This window comes from Lolium rigidum, chromosome 5 (genome assembly GCF_022539505.1).
Source record: "Lolium rigidum isolate FL_2022 chromosome 5, APGP_CSIRO_Lrig_0.1, whole genome shotgun sequence".
NCBI lineage: Eukaryota > Viridiplantae > Streptophyta > Magnoliopsida > Poales > Poaceae > Lolium > Lolium rigidum.
The window spans coordinates 115194544-115214049 of record NC_061512.1 but is presented as its reverse complement, the minus strand read 5'-3'; the positions used below and the strand labels follow the sequence as shown (position 1 = coordinate 115214049).

Here is a 19506-nt window from a genome sequence, read left to right as displayed (position 1 = left end):
GGGCGGCGCGGGATGAAGTGGTGGCGAGAGCTGCCACAGATCGACTGGGAGAACCGCGGGCTGGAGGAGGCGGCGGTGGTGGCTGAAGCGACAAAGGAGGCGATGCGCGTAGCGGTAGAGAAAGCCCACTAGGACTCCTCTCTGGCCGAGGGGCATGCACGCCGCCGACAAGGGGACGCGTCCGCTATGAGGAGGCCTTCACCGCCCGCATGGCCATCCACCGTCGGAGGAGCTCCGACAGTGCTGGGCTGTCAGGGCAAGCGAACGACCAGTAGGCCACGCGACTTCAAGTAACTCCGGCAATAGTAGGACGCGCGATGCCAAGCAGGTACGGTCGTCGTACCTTAGGTTAACTCGTCTCTAACCATCTATGCAAAGATGCTACTTTTGGCCAATCAATATTAACGAAGAACTTTTTGCTACTCTGTCTCACATCCCAACGGGCCTGGATACATGCCACACGACCGTGCAGTTCAACCCAAAACCCTAAATTTGGGTCGCGTTTGCTGGAGGGCGGACCTACTTTTTGACCGGGCGGATACAGATACTACTACTTTGGCAGGCAGGGATGTGGTTGCTCCGGTGATCTCCGAAGCAATAAAGCGGAGGGAGAACAGAATCACGATACAACATCAGTTCGTGCTCGTCAGCAGACGCCGTGCCTACTGCTAGGGTGGTTTCCAAGTTCGATGTGGACATTTCTACAGGTAATCAAAGCAAAGCACCAACGTCCAAACACAACCAAGAAAAATATTGCAGAATTTTGCACCACATCATAAACCCGTGATGCAGTATACCACAGTACACGCTTCAAAAAAAGCCACAATACCTTCCCAAAAGTTATGCATTATTTCCAATAATAGAAATGGTTATGTTATCTTATGAAGTTCAGTGAAGAATAGGACAAGATGATCACAAACACATTCAGTGCGGAGTCGGCTGAATCAGCCCATGGTTAAGTTGATCTTTATGTGTTCACAGGTAACTTTCTTTTTACCAGATTAGTTAAATAAGGGTATATTCAATTATTCGTAATAACTAATCCTACTATTCCATTGCTCAATGAACTACATGCAAATTTATTAAGACAAAAACAGTCACTCTCCAATCTAAGCCCTATAACTCTAGCATCATCAGCAACTCAATTTGCAACATGTCCAATGGATATGGTGAGCCTACAGTGGAGTTAAAAAAGTCAGTTTCCCTAAGAAAACAACTCAAATTTTACTGGGCAAATTTCCCTAAGAAACATAGATTGCTGGCCAATATCAATCTGGCATCTTCCAAAAACCATGTCTACTATGCATTTTATTCTACACTGCAATTGGGCAATCTGTAAACTACACTGGTTCGGAGGGCAACTTCCTAATGTACTGATCTATTCAATCAAGCAGCCACAAGTCAAGAGGCAACATAATCAGATCATGATAATAGCATTCCCAGGTGTACCCTTTTCAAATATTTAAGTTCTCATATTAACAAAGCAGTAGTCAGAAGACATGGCCTGATTGTAAATATCAGTCTGTCTATCCAGCTTCCAGAAACCATATCCATTATGCATAATTTTTAACTCTGCATCTCATTCTTGTTCCAAATATCATTACAACATCCCACTTATCACAATGCAATTCTCGCTCTTTGTAGATGAGACATGTGTCTTGTTAGGCCACTTCCTAGTGTACTGATCTATTAAATCAGCAACCACAATTCAAGAGAGAACATAATTAACATTTATAATATACATGCAACCTCTGGTGTACCCTTTTCTAATATTGAAGTTATCATATTTAAAATTCAGTGGTCATGAAATAAACAGTTGAAACTAGACAAATCAATGTAATACATTGACTAGAAATTGTATATACCAAACAGTAAAATCACGATAATAGCTTGACGAATAGCCTCAAGAGAATAGACTGAGAAATAATATCGACAGAGTCACATAAAAAAGGTCACAAATAGAGAGCACCAAAACTTTGAGAAGCACCATTCATTTCCGACAAAAGTATTAGCATGGTGTCTTGCACGTAAACATAGCATGCCTGTTTTTCTTCAGTAGCCGATATGCTGATATAATTGAGTAGTTCTACTAGAATGTCTTACTGTAAACTGCTGAATCAACCACCAGATTTTCCCCAAAACGAGATAGTTCATCAACAAGCTACAATAAACCAAAAATCTTCATTTTTTCCCAAAAATGAGTTCAACAAACGACCACCATCAGCTTACCGATTGAATAGAACATCTGCATATGTTAATCCCCAAAAACCTGAAAAGTAAACGGGAAAAGAAGTTAGGGACATTTGACTAAATATGGAGAAGAATTATAGATAGGGAAAAAAATCTAAGCAAGCAAAAAATGCAATTACAGCCCATCAATCTCCCCTTCCAGAAGTGAAATAAATAGTGAGTTATCTATCATCTGGACAACATGTTTACTTTATATTCATGTCTTACTTGCAGCAGAAAACAACATCATTATGGCTTGTTTGGAAATAGCAAGCTTCACTTTCAGACTTGATCAATATTGCATGAAAAAGAAATAGCAGCCATTATGATCACATGGAAACATAAGGCATCCTACAAATGTGAATGGATGGCATGCAACTAATAGTAAATTAATAAAGGAGAATTAGACAACAGAATGTAAGACTGTACCCAGAGATACATTAGCTGATAGATTGTAGTAATTCATCCTTTGTACTGCCTGCCGCAACTAACCAGAATATCGATCGCTTCCATGTCACCCTTCTTGCCTGAAAATGTGTTTTCTCAGTCAAGGTACAAGAACTCAAATAGCAGCCAATATGGGTTGCTTTCTTAAGGTGCCTTCTGAACCAAATTACAGAGATGTTGAAATAACAAGTAAAACATGTAGTGTAAATTTGAAATTCAGAGAAACCAAATAACTGTATGCATGTTTTATATTAGACCGTCCTCAGCTACACCACGTCAACAAAGGAGACTACTGCTACCTAACTGATGTATTCACTTCTCACACAAGATAGAAACTTCCAACAATGGAGAGAGGATCAATCTAACTTGAATTGAGCAAAGGGTTTAATAACACACAAATGTCTAAGTTGCAATTCTGCTACGTTTGCCAATTAGGTATATCAACAAAATTACCAAAAAGAAGAACGGGTGCTACTTAGACTGATTATTTCCTTACTAACAAACTGCACAAACAGTGCCAGTAGAAGATGTCCAGACCACACATCATGCCACAATATCCCACAAGCTCAATTTCTATACAGAATATATGTCTTCAAATAGTACTATGAACAATGCAGAAGTGGGACTTTGCTACACTATCATCACATTAACATGATATTTGTTTTGTCAAAGTGGGATGAAATCTTTCAGTTTAGATCTCTTTCCTTATACTAGAGAAAGGACCCAATCAGCCAAACATCACAGCTTCAAAGTTTACGTACAGTATGAATTGCGGATAACAATTGTGACAGTGAAGAGAAGTGATAAAATAGAGCAGAACATCAAGAGTTCAGCAAAGGTACACATAGTTTGTGACCAAATCACAGGAGTTGAATTATTCGGTAGACAAAACTCGGGTGGTCAGTTTAATCAATAATTGTACATCATCGGTTAAGTGAAAACAAGATTCTTGAGGTAGTACCTCCTAAACAAGTTCACTGAGAAATGGATTCATCGATATATATAATGTAGAACATAGTCAATTTGATTACCTGTGGCAGGGAACTGGCTTGACCCAAGAGAGGGTGGAAGCACACATGGTAAGAGATTGTGGTATCGGTTCTGAAGCGGAGTGCTCCCAATCACCTTGTCTTGGTAAATGTCCACGGCGACGACATGCTCCTGCTCGCCAAGGGTGATGTACACGACATGGGCGTTCATGGGGTCAAGGACCGCGATCTGTGGCGGCCTGTTCTTGCACTGGTGGCCTCCATCCGCCAAGACCTGCTTGAGCTCCACCTGGTGCTCCAGCGTCCAGGTGCTGGCCTCCTCGTCGAGCACGTAGGAGGTGAGCAAGAAGGGCTCGTTTAGAGACGTCTCGACGTAGCGCAGCCTCCCCTCGCTGACGCCGACTCGCCTGTATTTGGCCACCTCCTCCGCGCTCTCATCTTTGAATATGTTTGTGAGCGTGCTGGCGGTGGGCAGGTGGACGAAGCGGAGCTCCGGGCGGTAGCTGAAGGGGTCGAGGGAGATGGTGCCGCAGGTGAGGTCGACCCACCAGAGGCGGCCGCCGAAGGCCACGGTTTCTTGGTTCATGTCCATCTCCCGGTCGGGCGTCGGCTGGCAAGGCAAGCCAACGACCATGTCCCACCTGCCCAACTCCGGGAGGAACCGATCGATGACGCGCTCGCGCTGGCTGACGATGCCGGCGACGGCGAACCTCGCGTCCCCGTGCGCGCCACCGGGACCGGGTTGGGTGAGGAGGCCCATGCTGTGGTAGCAGATCCTCTTCCTGGAGCCGCTGACGTACGGGAGGCGGAGCAGCTGGCCGGTGACAGGGTTGCAGATGAAGCGCTCGGCTTCCATGTCGGCGGTCTGGTGGTTCCAGGAGGAGACGCGGGGACCCTCCGCTATGATGTCGTAGTAGGTGAGGAGGAGGTGGCCGTCGGCGCTGGCGGCGGTGACGTGGCCGGTGAGGAGCTGCATGTTAGGAAATATACTCTTGCCATATGTGTAAACCGAAATATGCCAATCTTATAAGGCTAATCTGGTATAGATGGCAAGTAGTTGTTGAAAGTAATCGAGATGTAAGAGAGACAACAAATGATTCAACTGTTACTTTCCATTGATGATTCTGAGTATATATACACTGGGAAGGGACACGAGTAAGAGTCGCGTCTGTTCGAGAGGGTGCGAGAAGGGTCGCGACCGTTGGCGAAGCAACCGTCATAGATAATTACAAGAGGGATGATTATCCCTTTAATTAACCTATTAATTAATTCCTAACACTCCCCCTAATCCTTCCTTGACCTTGCGATCGATCATCTCTGAAATCATCTTTGGAATCATCTCCTCCAAAAACCCTGTGGAAAAAAATATGAAGAGAGTAGGGTGTATGATATGTTGTTAAAACTCCTTTAAACCCAGTGGGAAAATAAGGAGAAAATGGTGCAACATATAATGGTTGGATATGCTGTTAAAACTCCTTTAAAACCCAGTGGGAAAATAAGGAGAAAATGACACAGCATATAATTGGTATTGTCTCTTTGTTAACTCAATATGAGAAAAACCTTGTAAAAGGGAAAAACCCATAGAGTTTAGAGAACAATATATGTCGTATATACTTTCCTAAAAACCCCGTTGGGGAAAATAGAAAATATGACATATCATCTTGTGTTGATATTACCTCATTAAAAACCTTGATGAGAACCTGTGTAGTAAACTCATAAAGGGAAAAAGAGTGTAATATGATGCTTTGAACATGATTGATTCAGGAAGATACTCCCCCTGATTCTTGCAATTTTGGAAGCCGCCGCATACCAATTCCATAAAGTACTTCTGGAACATTGAATTGGTAGAGACTTTGTGAACAAACCAACAACATTATTGTGTGATTTGACTTGCAAGACGTTTATTTCCCAACTCTTCTGAAGTTCATGGAGATAAAACAATCTAGAGGCAATATGCTTAGTGATATTGCTCTTGATGTATCATGTTTGCATCCATGCAACACAAGTAACATTATCTGTGTAGATAATGATTGATGGTTCAAGCGAACCAATACCACATGATTCATATATATGGTTTATCATTCCATAAAGCTACACGTGTTAACGCGGCTTTGAATTTTAGAATGATTGGTAGGTGCAGTCACCAGAGTCTGTCTCGAAGACATCAATGGAGCGACAATTCTACCATGTTGATACACATTTTGGGGATCATTTAAGTAGCCAACATCAGTGTATCCTGATGATATTGGAGTTCAGATTTCTCTGAAATTACAAGAATATGTCAAGTAATGTGTGGTGCCTTGGAGATATCGAAAGATATTCTTGATTCCCAACCAATTGCATTGGTGGGTCCAATGGCATTGAGATATGGAACTTCAAGTTCCAACATCCCTTCTACATCATCCCGTGGTTTGAGTTAATCTTTCTCTACGTCTAGAGATCGAACAACCGGCATGTGAGATGGATATGACTTTTCCATTGTAAGTTTCTCCAATATTTATAATATAGGCAGCTTGGTGTACCATAATACTTGAGTGAAGTAGCTCGACTTGTAATATCAAGCACTGGTTTGGACCAAATCCTTCATCTCAAATTCCGTCTTTTAGATGATCACATGCTTCGTCATTGCAAGAGTAATCCTTGTGTATGACAAACACACATGGGTAATCATCATTGTAGGAGTAATCCTTGTGTATAACAAACTCACTACATCGGTTGTACCAAAATATGCCGACAACAATAAGCCATGCTGTGACTTATTAAATTTACACAATACATGTTGCATTTGCATTTCGATTCGGATTGTGATTCCATCGGGAAGCATACATGTCCAAATCTAGTGATCCACATGGATATGTAGTCACTACATCTATCAACTGCATAGATAGATGATTTTGTATTGCCAATGATATAATGTATCAGAAATAGGATTTCACTCGCATCTGGAGATTAGGTCTCGGATCTCTGCGTAAATCCGACCTTGTGCTACAAGCCTTGCTTTCTCACCACCTTGTTAATGTTATCTCATTCCGTTGCTGGAAGAGAACATATTGAACCGCATAGGGAATTCATTTGGAGGAGCGAGGCTAATTCTGCTTGGATGCATCCTTCGTTTGTTTCAGTCCGAGAAAGTGGTTTACACTCTGCCATGGCCATGGTCTTTGGATCTGAATCATTGTGAAGGATGTTTGCAATCATACAAGAGAAATATTGTCGACATTTGTAGGCTTTAGTCATATGATTCTCCAGAATCGATATAGTTGGAGGAAATCTCAAGCACCCATGATGACTCTTCGTGATTTCCCAATACGCGTGAGTCCGGGTGTTCCGATGTCCCAGCCAGTGTGTGCAAGCTGAAGCTGAAGCTGAAGCTGGGTTTCCCTTCCACTGGGTGTATACTACCCATAAGGTGTTAGTCAACGCTAGGTTGATATGTATTTACCGATTCAGAGGATTTCTCCTCGTTTTACCTTGTTGCTTGTAGGAAGCTAGATCCTAGTTAGAGGCCGTACTACTACTCCTCTTTTTCAGAGATACGGAGTTGAGTGGTTTTTATTGGTACCTCCACTCTTTCGGGCGCATTTCTAGCCGGATTAAAGGATTATATATATCACCTTCTAATCAGTAAATAAATCTGGCAGGTTATTTGCAAAGTGTTGCAAATTTGTGAATCCTAGACGTATAGTCTATATTCTTGAGTACGTGGACATGAGGAGGAATGTGGAGTTCCAAATGATTTCCTGGCATTCTATTTGGTACTTGAAATCTCCCCCTAATGCCTGGAAATATCCATCCTTCAATATTTGCAATCAGCGTACGAGGCTATGAACGGATCCCTTATGAGGAGTTCAAGGTACTTAGTGATCGACAGAGATCTGTACCCCACATAGATCCCTAATTTGTGGGCCTATGATGTACGCTGCGGTGGTGAGATCGGTACGCGTGAAGCGATTCCGAACTTACGTAGATGGGAAATGCTCGGAGGATTTCCACGTATCAATTGCAGAGGGGAAGTTCTGCGATATGCAGTTAGTTAGTCAAGGGTGTGTAAAGCCGCATGACTCCAACGTGAAGTTGGTAAAATTTCAACTCATTAACAAAGGTCGTGCAACGAGCCCGATCCTCTTGCTCAGATATTCAACCAAACCTTTTGTGTATGGACATATGTGACAAAGTGCTGAAACTCCAATCTTCGAAAGCCATGCAATAATTATTGGAGGCACATAAAGAGAATTTTGCATCCTTGTCCATTTGAATTGATTATAATTCATTTTTCAGTCCACACTATGGTTGGAAGAGGCCACAAATATCACCTCGAATGCATTTGATCGAGGGACTTCAGTGATCCATCTTTGATATTGAGGTATATGAGAACCTCAAAATGAGCTACATAATATCAAATTATTAAGGAAACTTAGCTTCATGCAAATCATGACCAATGAAACTGATTTATGGGCAACATGTGCTACGGGTTGGATGTACGTGTAGTACAATCCAAACAATAGAGAGGATACCTTTTGAAATACTTGTACCTCATCCGTTGGATTGAATCCCGTAGAAATCTATATATCGAATTGGAGAGTTTCTATTGCAGAAACCTTTATCAAATATATAGAAGACATTCAATCATATTCATACCAGAGTGATGATACAATATATTGTGAAATACAATATATATATGTTCTATTACAACAACAAAAATGGATATGAATAAATCGATCACTAAGGAGATAATGAGACTAGTTAAAGTCTTCAAACATGTCGATTGAGGCATACTCAATGGTCATGTTCTCCGTGCCCATAGGGTTCCGTGACCACTAGAGAGTCATGGTGTTGCAATGTCGAAGAGGAACATCTCGCGAACAACCATCTCTATTAGTGCAATCTGGATGAAGGTTGAAGTAAGTTTCAAACCTTTTTCCCTGAGGTCCTTTGCATGCTAGGGATTGTTAATACAGAATAACCAGATGTTGTTGGTGTGGCATTCCTCTGTCATATGCGTATAGCATTCACACTCGATCTGGATGTATGTTGCCTTGTGATGTACATGACAACATATTTTTACTATTCTGTCAGCGGCGTGGCTCCAGTCGGAGGTGAATCCCGTGGGGCTTGGATCGCACGCATTATCCCATGAAACACAAGACTGATCTTTCATGTTCGTGGTCCATGTAGGGTAGTTGTGGCCATTGAGGGCAAATGCCTCAAATTCTTTTTCGCCATCGTTTACTTACATGGGTGAACCAGAGATTATTAATTTACAATTGGTAAAGCAAAAACCATCATGGTTATGTTGTAAAGAGCTTATTAATAAAAGTTTCAAGGCATTGGCTTGAAATCATTAGTGTGAACCTCAAATTGTTAAATTTGACACTTTGTAGATAATCTCCAAAAGAAATTTTGGAGTCCGTCTCGCAGCATTAGAGAGTATAGTCTGATGAAATCAGTAGATACTCAGATTTCTAGTGCCTTATGTCATAACTTAATAAAAAAATGTATGGGAGATCACTTTATAGCAATCATTTTAGTGGGGATAATCTGCAATATAGTAGATCCACACACTATATTAAATCCCAAAACATCAATTTGAGGATGTCACTTTGAATTTTAAATTTGTCAATTCATGTTCGTATTAAACCAAAAGGCTCAATTAAGACGATGAATTGATTCTCATTGCAAGAAATTAAAAATCTCAATTGCAAAATCTCAACATGTAATAAACATGGAAATATATTACGTCGCACATATATCCTGGAGTACAAAGTACTCTATAGCACTAAAATAGTGTACTAAAATTTAACAGAGTCTAAAACAGGAATTACTGCTAGAACTACTGTTAGATATTGTTTGCTTAAAAACTGAAATACGTGGACGTTTTATGCAAAAAACTGGAGGAGCTGCTGGTGTCTCAAACCGCATGCAAATGGGCCACGTTGGGTAGCCTGGCTAGGACCGGCCCCCTGGTCAACGCGTCGTACGATAGGATAAGGTAGTAGAATCAATTCCCCAATCCAGACGACTAAGCGGCGACCACCACGCGACTCTCCTGTACCATCGCAGCAGCGCTCACCGATGGCGACTGGTCCTTCCGCCGCGCTCGTCCTCGTCGGAGGAGTCGCCTGGCAGCCGGGTGCCTGGTGCGACGCCGTTAAAGGCGCCATTTGCGAGCCCGAGGGCGGACGGCTCCAGGTTCTGGTGCGGTGGCCACGGCCGCTGCGTCGACGGGCGCTGCGCGGAAGAAGCTGCTCACTCCAAAGCCGAAGGCCAAGGCGGAGGCTCCGGTTGGCGCCGAGACGAAGGCGAGGGCGTCGCTCTCGCGGACTTGTACGCGAGGCGCGCCACCGGCGGCAACATCAGGAGCGGCGCGCCGGCTCCGATTTGAGACGGGAGCAGCAGCACAACCTCCTCCTCTTCATCGTCGACGACGAAAGTGCCGCCCTCCGGAGGCAGGGATGCTTCAACAGGGGCGACGACCGGGTGAGCGCGGGAGACACCAGTCCGGCGGCGCCAGAGCGTCGGGGCGGGTCGATGTTCTCGCCGGCCCCGGGCATAGGCGCGGCCGGATCAGCAACAATCCAGGCAAGCATGGCTGGCTCGAGGGGCTGCCGCACTCCGTGCTGGAGGTCACCGGCCGCCGCCGCCGATGGCTGTTCCCGCCGCTGGTTGTGAAGACCAAGCGCGCCGCGGGACCGTCGCGCCGGGGGGGCGCGTCCATGCTTCCCGCTGGTGTTGCTCCTGGAGAGGACGCTGTTGTCGCGACCGCGGCGCCGCTCCTTCGGCCGTGCAAGTCAGGGCGGTTGGACGCTCCGCCGCAGGTAGGCAAGGAGCCGGCCGAGGCGAGCGCGAGGGCTCGCTGGATGCAACACAGCGCTCGTCAAGGGGTAATGACGGTGATGGCCTGTGCGCCGATTTCTTCTTCCTCCTATGAGCAAACGAAGAAGGCAGAGACGATTGAAGGCATGAAAAATCTCACGAATCCTTACCTTTTCTTCCCTGTACTATTCTTCTGTTCGTCAATTTTAATGGTCGTGAAGCCCAGTTCTTGAATTTTGCCATCAATCTTTGGAGCAATGAAGGCTAAGGATGATTCGACCACACGAAGTCTTCAGGCGAGAAGAAGTGCCAATTGGGCACCTCGTCGATTGTCTGCCCGATCTTATTCGATTTGACTGTTCTTCGATTTTTCTGGTTCATCATCGTCTGTTCTTTGTCGATCTCGAAATCGCTCAGGATTGTAGAGCGTGCTGATAACGTGTTGAAAGTAATCGAGATGTAAGAGAGACAACAAATGATTCAACTGTTACTTTCCATTGATGATTCTGAGTATATATACACGGGAAGGGACACGAGTAAGAGTCGCGTCTGTTCGAGAGGGTGCGAGAAGGGTCGCGACCGTTGGCGAAGCAACCGTCATAGATAATTACAAGAGGGAGGATTATCCCTTTAATTAACCTATTAATTAATTCCTAACAGTAGTAATTAGGCCCATTAAGAAGGCAATTAGCGATCTGCCCGTTGTGCCATGATCGAGTCGATCACGATGATGCAGCGATCGGTAATTGCCTCCCCTTAATCGCTATGTACCGTTGCCTCTTGGCCTATTCGTTATTGGGCGACCCTAACTAGCGGTCGACCGCTCCATCCCACGCGAGCGCTCAGTTCCGACAGCTTCCGAAAATAGAAATCGCGCTTTGGCTGTTTCCATTTCGAGAAAGTCCGCGCGAGCTCGGGCGTAAAAATTAAATCGCGCTGCGGCTAGGAATCGAACCCGCGGCCGCGCGCACGAGGAGACCGGGACGGACCAGCTCCTCCACTAAACACTTCTTGCCTTAGTTGAAGACGGACTAATTTTATACCATCATCAATAACGTGGGCAGAAGTAAAAATCATAAAACTTGTCAACACGGGTATTTGCATTTTGGGCATTTTTTCTACAGTAAAAATAATTAAGTACCAACTTTAAAAAGTTAATATCATTTAAAATATGTTAGCAATTGTTTTAGCTTACAAACTATCAACCCCTTGCCCCGTTATTTATGAACAGCAAATATAAATAACTACCAACCCTAAAAGCTAATTTTCTTTAGAATAATTTAACGAATATTTTTTAGTTACAAGCTATCAACCCGTTGTCCCGTTATTTATCAATGATAAATATAAATAACTATCAACCCTAAAAAGCTAATTTCATTAAAAATATTGTATCAACTCTTTTTTTTAGTTTACAAGCTATCAACCTAGTGCTCTGTTATTTACTAACGGTAAATGTAAATAACTACCAACGCTAATTTCATTTAGAATATTTTAGCCTTTTTTTTAGTTTGCAAGCTATCAACCCGGTACCCCATTATTTATCAACGGTAAAAATAAATGACTACCAATCCTAAAAAGTATTTTATTTAAAAATATTTAGCGATTATTTTTAATTTACAAGCTATCAACTCGGTGACCCGTTATTTATCAATGATAAAGATAACTAACTATCAACCCTAAAAAATATTTTATTTAGAATATTTAGCGATTATTCTAATTTACAAGCTATCAACCCGGTGCCCCATTATTTATCACCGGTAAATATGAATAATTATCAACCCTAAAAAATATTTTATCTAGAATATTTAGCGGTTATTTTAATTTACAAGCTATCAATCCGGTGCCCCATTATTTATCACCGGTAAATATGAATAACTACCAACCCTAAAAATTATTTCATTTAGAATATTTTAGTGACCCTTTTTTAGTTTGCAAGCTATCAACCCGGTGCCCGTTATTTATCAATGGTAAAAATAAATAACTATCAACCCTAAAATTTATTTTATTTAGAATGTTTAGCTATTATTTTTAATTTACAAGCTATCAATCCGGTGTCCCGTTATTTATCACCGGTAAATATGAATAACTACCAACCCTAAAAAGTATTTCATTTAGAATATTTTAGTGAATCCTTTTGAGTTTGCGACCTATCAACCCGGTGACCCGTTGTTTATCAATCGTAAAAATGAATAACTATCAATCCTAAAAATTTAATTTCATTTAGAATATTTTAGAGACTCCTTTTTGTTTGTTTAGAAGTTATCAACCCGGTACACGTTATCTATCAAAGGTAAATATAAATACCTAGCAACCCTAAAAGTTTATTTTAATTTAGAATATTTTAGCAACTTTTTTTTACCTTACAAACTTAAAAATGGTATTTACTTTGAGTAGCAAGTGGTAGTTCATTTGAGTTGCAAGTGAATCTCCCACCCGTTATTCCCCCCTAAAAACCACAAGCCCGAAAAAGGGAATTATAATAGTTGGTTAAAAGAAACATGAATCAACTTACATAGTAATAAAGAAAGGGAATTGTACAAAATGAAATTGAAAAGGGAATTGTATAAAGGGAATTGAAAAAAAATTGCATAGATAGGATAAATTTAAGCAATCGAAAATAACTGATACAAATGAAAAAATCACAAAAGGGAATTCGCGAAAAAAAGTTCATATTTGTACGTTTCTAACATGTACATTCGATAGTACAAAAACAATCCGTCTCTGTTGTTAACACGAATGACGAGTAGCTCTAATGGTTGGCTTGCAAGGCGCGCCGCGCGTGTGGGAGCGAGAGGTTGCAGGTTCGAATCCCTGCGGAGCAATTTACTTTTTCTGGCCTGGGCGCGAAGCGAGAGCAGGTTGAATACGACAAAAACCAGGTAGGTGGGCAGGTGGGCGCGTACGTGTTTCACGGTGGAAACTGATCGCTCCGGCGATCGATCGCCAGAAAGGGAATTCGTTATTAACACGCAAACGATGGGAGGTAAACCATCGATTCCACAAACCTTTGAGATGGTATCAGAGCCACCTCTTCCGTGACATCCCAAACCAAGAAAGAAAAAAAAAACGAGAGGAAAGAAAACAGATCGTGAGAAAAGAAAGAAGAAAAGAGATCGCCCATGGCCTCATCGTCCATGAACGCAGGGAGCCTCCTCGGGAACCCACCGGTGGAGAAGCTTACCCGGACAAACCACCTCCTATGGAAGGCTCAGGTCATGCCAGCCCTTCGTGGTGCTCGCATGCTCGGCCTCGTCGATGGGAAGGAACCGGAGCCGCCGGAGAACATCACCACCGAGAAGGATGGCAAGGCTACATCGACGCCCAACCCGGCGTACGATACGTGGCTCACAAGGGATCAGCAGGTGCTGAGCTACCTCATCGGCACACTCGTCGCCGGAGATCCTCGCGCTGGCCGTCGGCATGGAGCACGCTGCGGAGGTATGGGACCTCGTGAACTCCATGTTCATGTCAAGGTCGAAGCTCAACGTCACGCATCTTCGTGGGGCGCTCTCCAACACCAAGAAGCTGAACATGAGCGCCGGCCAATACGTCGCCAAGATGAAGGGCTTCGCCACCGAGCTCATCGCCGCCGGCCGCCCCATCGAGGAGGACGAACTCCGCGACCTCATCCTCAACGGCCTCGACGAGGAATACGATGGAGTGTGGGCGTCGGTCAATGGAATGACAAACTGCACGGTGAGCGACCTCCATGATTTAATTCGTGCTGCTGATATGCGAAAAAAAATGCTATCCGGTGGTGATTCCAAGGGGTTCGAATCCTCCGTGAACTCTGCAAGCCGGGGCCGTGGCTACTACAAGAAAAATCATGGTCGTCCCCGCGACCGTGAAGAAGATCGATGGAGGAATGGCGGCGGTGGCCGTCATGATGAAGATCGCTGGAGGAATGGCGGCGGTGGCCGTCATGATGAAGACCGATGGAGGAATGGCGGCGGTGGCCGTCATGATGAAGATCGATGGAGGAATGGTGGTGGTGGCCGCCGTCCCCCACAAGGAGGACATGGACGCGGACGTGGACGTGGTGGAGGACCACCCCGATTCCGCGACGACATCCCATGTCAAATATGCAAGAAAGATGGCCATATCGCATCCACATGCTGGTGGCGCTATGCGGACAACGACAACAACAACAATGAGAGAGAGGTAAATGCTGCTTATGGTGTTGATACCAATTGGTATTCCGACACCGGTGCAACCGACCACATCACCAGCAACCTCGAGAAACTGATGATCCGTGATCAATATCATGGAAAAGACAAGATACACACGGCAAACGGTGAAGGTATGCATATTAGTCATATTGGTTATTCATCTATTCAAACCCAAAATCGTGACCTTCATCTCAAAAATATCCTTCATGTTCCTAGTGCCACTAAAAATCTTCTTTCTGTTCATAGACTTGCACTCGATAATGATGCCTTCCTTGAATTTCACCCTTGGTATTTTTTTATTAAGGATCGAGCCACGAAGAGAATTCTTCTTAAGGGATGGTGTGAAGGAGGTCTTTATCCCATCGTTTCATCATCATCGTCTCACACACCCAAGCAAATCAACCTCGTCATCAAGCCCACCACCGAGAAATGGCATAGTCGCCTAGGTCATCCATCAAGTTTAGTTGTTCAACAAATTCTAAATAAATTTTGTCTTCCATATTCCAAGAATTCTAGTGTTCAAATAATTTGTGATTCATGTCAAAAAGCTAAGAGTCATCAACTTCCCTATCCTATTTCCACAAGTGTATCAACCACTCCTTTACAACAAATTTTCTCGGATGTATGGGGTCCAGCGCCCACATCCGTAGGCCGCTACAAATACTACGTGAGTTTCATTGATGATTTTAGTAAATTTACATGGATTTATCTCATAAAAAAGAAATCCCATGTCTTTGATGTCTTTCACAACTTCATGAACTTTGTTGAACGTAAATTTGATAAGAAAATTGTCACCATGCAAACTGATTGGGGAGGAGAATATGAAAAATTAAATCCTTTCTTCCAAAAGCTTGGCATTACACACCATGTATCTTGTCCCCATGCTCATCAGCAAAACGGATCCGCTGAACGCAAGCATCGACATATAGTTGAAGTTGGCCTTTCTCTCCTTGCTCATGCATCCATGCCTTTAAAATTTTGGGACGAAGCTTTCCTCACTGCCACATATCTCATAAATCTCATGCCAAGCAAGACCATAAATAACTCTACCCCAGTAGAACGTCTCCTTGAAACAAAGCCGGATTATAAATCCCTTCGTGTTTTTGGTTGTGCTTGTTGGCCAAATTTGCGTCCATACAACTCTCGCAAACTAGCATTCCGATCAAAACAATGTGCGTTTCTCGGCTATAGTCCAAGACACAAAGGAGTAAAATGCTTAGATATATTTACTGGTCGTGTCTACATTTCTCGCGATGTTGTATTCGATGAAAACATTTTTCCTTTTGCCACTCTTCATCCAAATGCAGGCGCTCTTCTCAGAAAAGAAATCCTTCTCCTACGTAGTCATCTTGGTCTCACATCTGGGGGTACGAATGATGATAACCATATGCCTAATTTTGCTTCACCTATGCCTGCTGCTAGTTCTTTGCAGATACCTGCCGAAAATTTGGAGGAAAATGATCAAAATCCGAGTCAAAACAGTGCAGAAAGAGAAGGGCATTTTATGCCAGAAATTGATGGGCCGACCGCCACCGATCCCGGTGCAGATCCGCTGTCAGGCGCGGGATCCGGGGCAGATTCCCCTGGCAGCAGCCGTTCCTCGCCTTCCGCGTCCGAGGATGATGCATCCGAGCCCACCACACCGCGCCAACCGCGCGGAGCCACGCCTTCTCCAACGGCCGCGTCACGAGGGCCCACTCCGTCGCCACCAACCGCGCCCAGCGACTCCGCCCGCGCCACGCCTTCGTCGCCACCAACCGCGCCTCGCGCAAACGCCCGCGCCTCGACGATCGGCCCACACCAAGCAGCCGGGCCCGCTCGGGAGGATCCGCAGCGCACGGAGGGTCACGGAGCGACCGCGTCTGGGAGCGCGGCTGCGTCCCCGTCAGGTGCGTCGACCGCATCTCTGAGCCGGAGCGGTACCAGCACGTCCCCATCGCCTACGGAGAGCGGAACCAGACCAGAAAATCCAGGATCCTCTGCAGCAACCTCTCCTCCACCCGCGGCACACACTCGGCTCCAAAAGGGAATACGTAAGCCCAAACAATTTACTGACGGTACAGTTCGTTATTCTTTTTTGTGTGACACAGGCGAACCGCAACATCTGACCGAGGCCCTGGAAAATGACAATTGGCGCAAGGCGATGGACGAAGAATATAACGCCCTCATGAAGAACAAGACGTGGCACCTAGTTCCCTCACATCATGGCAACAAAAACATCATCGACTGCAAATGGGTCTACAAGATCAAAAAAAATTCCGATGGTTCTATAGAACGGTACAAAGCCCGCTTGGTAGCAAAGGGCTTCAAACAACGATATGGTATCGATTATGAGGACACTTTTAGTCCTGTTGTTAAATCTGCTACTATTCGTCTTGTTTTGGCTATTGCTGTTTCCAGGGGTTGGAGTCTTCGACAACTTGATGTCAAGAATGCGTTCTTACATGGCGTTCTGGAAGAGGAAGTATACATGAAGCAACCTCCTGGGTATGAAGACCCCAATGCCCCTCATCATATCTGCAAATTGGACAAAGCTTTGTATGGTCTCAAACAGGCACCGAGAGCATGGTATTCACGTTTGAGCAACAAACTTCAGCAACTCGGATTTCAACCTTCTCGAGGAGATACATCACTATTCATCTATAACAAGTCAGGTATCATGGTGTTTGTCCTTGTATACGTGGATGACATTATAGTTACAAGCTCTTCACATCAGGCTATCTCTACACTTGTCCATGATTTAAATATACACTTTGCTATTAAAGATTTGGGAGACTTACATTTCTTTTTGGGCATTGAAGTAAAGAAAATTTCAGATGGTCTTGTCCTTACTCAAGGGAAATATGCTTCGGATCTGCTAGTCAAAGTTGGAATGAAAAACTGTAAGTCATCTCCTACGCCTTTATCTACATCGGAAAAATTGTCCGCACATGAAGGAGAAGCTCTTGGTCCAGAAGATAGCACCAGGTATAGGAGTGTGGTAGGTGCCTTACAGTATTTGACATTAACTCGACCCGATATTTCCTTCTCAGTCAATAAGGTGTGTCAGTACTTACATGCTCCCACCACAGTACATTGGACAGCCGTTAAGAGAATCTTACGATACATCAAAGACACTCTCACCATAGGACTTACATTCAAGAAATCCATGTCTACCTTGATTAGTGCTTTTTTAGATGCAGACTGGGCATGTTGCATTGATGATAGAAGGTCCACAGGCGGCTTCGCTATATACCTTGGACCAAATTTCATATCATGGAGTGCTAAAAAGCAACAAACCGTGTCAAGATCAAGTACAGAGGCTGAATACAAGTCGCTAGCAAATGCAACAGCAGAAGTCATATGGGTAGAAACTCTTCTCAAGGAACTGGGCATTAAAATCAAGGACGTACCATGCCTGTGGTGTGACAATATGGGTGCAACATACTTATCCGCAAATCCCATCTTTCATGCAAGAACCAAACACATAGAAATTGATTTTCATTTTGTTAGAGAAAGAGTTGCACGAAAACTTCTCGACATAAGGTTCATCTCAACGCATGATCAAGTTGCAGATGGTTTCACGAAGGCTTTAGCTTTTAGGGAGTTAGAAAAATTTAGACGTAATCTAAACTTGTACAAGTTTTGATTAAGGGGGGATGTTAGGAAATATACTCTTGCCATATGTGTAAACCGAAATATGCCAATCTTATAAGGCTAATCTGGTATAGATGGCAAGTAGTAATTAGGCCCATTAAGAAGGCAATTAGCGATCTGCCCGTTGTGCCATGATCGAGTCGATCACGATGATGTAGCGATCGGTAATTGCCTCCCCTTAATCGCTCCTGTAATCGCTATGTACCGTTGCCTCTTGGCCTATTTATTAACACGCAAACGATGGGAGGTAAACCATCGATTCCACAAACCTTTGAGACTGCATGAGGTTGGTGCCGGGGCCGGGGCGTTCCCTGGGGCGGAGAAGACGCGCGGGGGCTGGAGCGGGTGGAAGCATGCGCCCGGCGCCCAGGACGACGGGGAGTCGTCGACGAGCGTGTTGTAGTCGATGATGGCCCATGGTGGGTGCGAGGAGGAGGCGGCGGCGGTGGAGAGGGGGCGGCGGAGATTGGTGGACACGCGGTCTGTGGAGAGGGAGCGGTGGAGGTGGCCTGATACGGCGGCGGGGAAGCCTAGGAGGCGCCGGAGCATGGCGGTGGACGGTGGTGTACTGGTGTGGTCCGTTGGGAACTCTTTGTTTGGCTCTCTAGAGAGTGCAGACTGCATTTTGTTCTGGCAAAGCCACTGTAGACGCAAAGGTTGCGTGCGGATTGACTGGTCTGCTCAATTTACCAACTAGTACTACACTCCACTAGTATTAAGTTGAAGGCATGCACCACGTGACTACTAAACCAGCTCCACCTTGCACTTGTACTAGATTTAAATGTGCGCCTTGGCGCACGATCCCGTGAAATTCATAGTGATCTACAGTTTATATAATGATGTTTTTTATTTGTACAAAAAAAATTGATACTCTTTCTAGGTATAAGGTGTATAATTTTTTGAGATAAGTCTCCAAAATATAAGATATATTGTGTTGGATAACCTGTATCAATATTTTTTTTAGGGATTCTCATGTGGTTATATTTTGAAAACTTCTCTATTTTATGATGTCAATTGTCCAGGATAAATCCCGCCAAAACCTTACATACTTTTCTCTCCATATTCGTTTCTTAATTTCCATGCCAAATACTATACACCATATATCAAGAACCGGAGGGGAGTACTATTTGATTAGGATAAAACACACAAAATGAAAAATAGGGTAGCACACCATCATATACAATCAAGGAAATAGAGAAATATTTGTGGTCCCCCCCTTGGCT

At 44.1% G+C, this 19506-nt stretch overlaps 1 pseudogene; it reads right to left on the bottom strand.

Moving 5' to 3' along the window:
• Positions 1-2691: 2691 nt before the first annotated feature.
• LOC124656294 lies at positions 2692-18907 on the bottom strand (annotated as a pseudogene).
• Between the last annotated feature and the right edge of the window lie 599 nt (positions 18908-19506).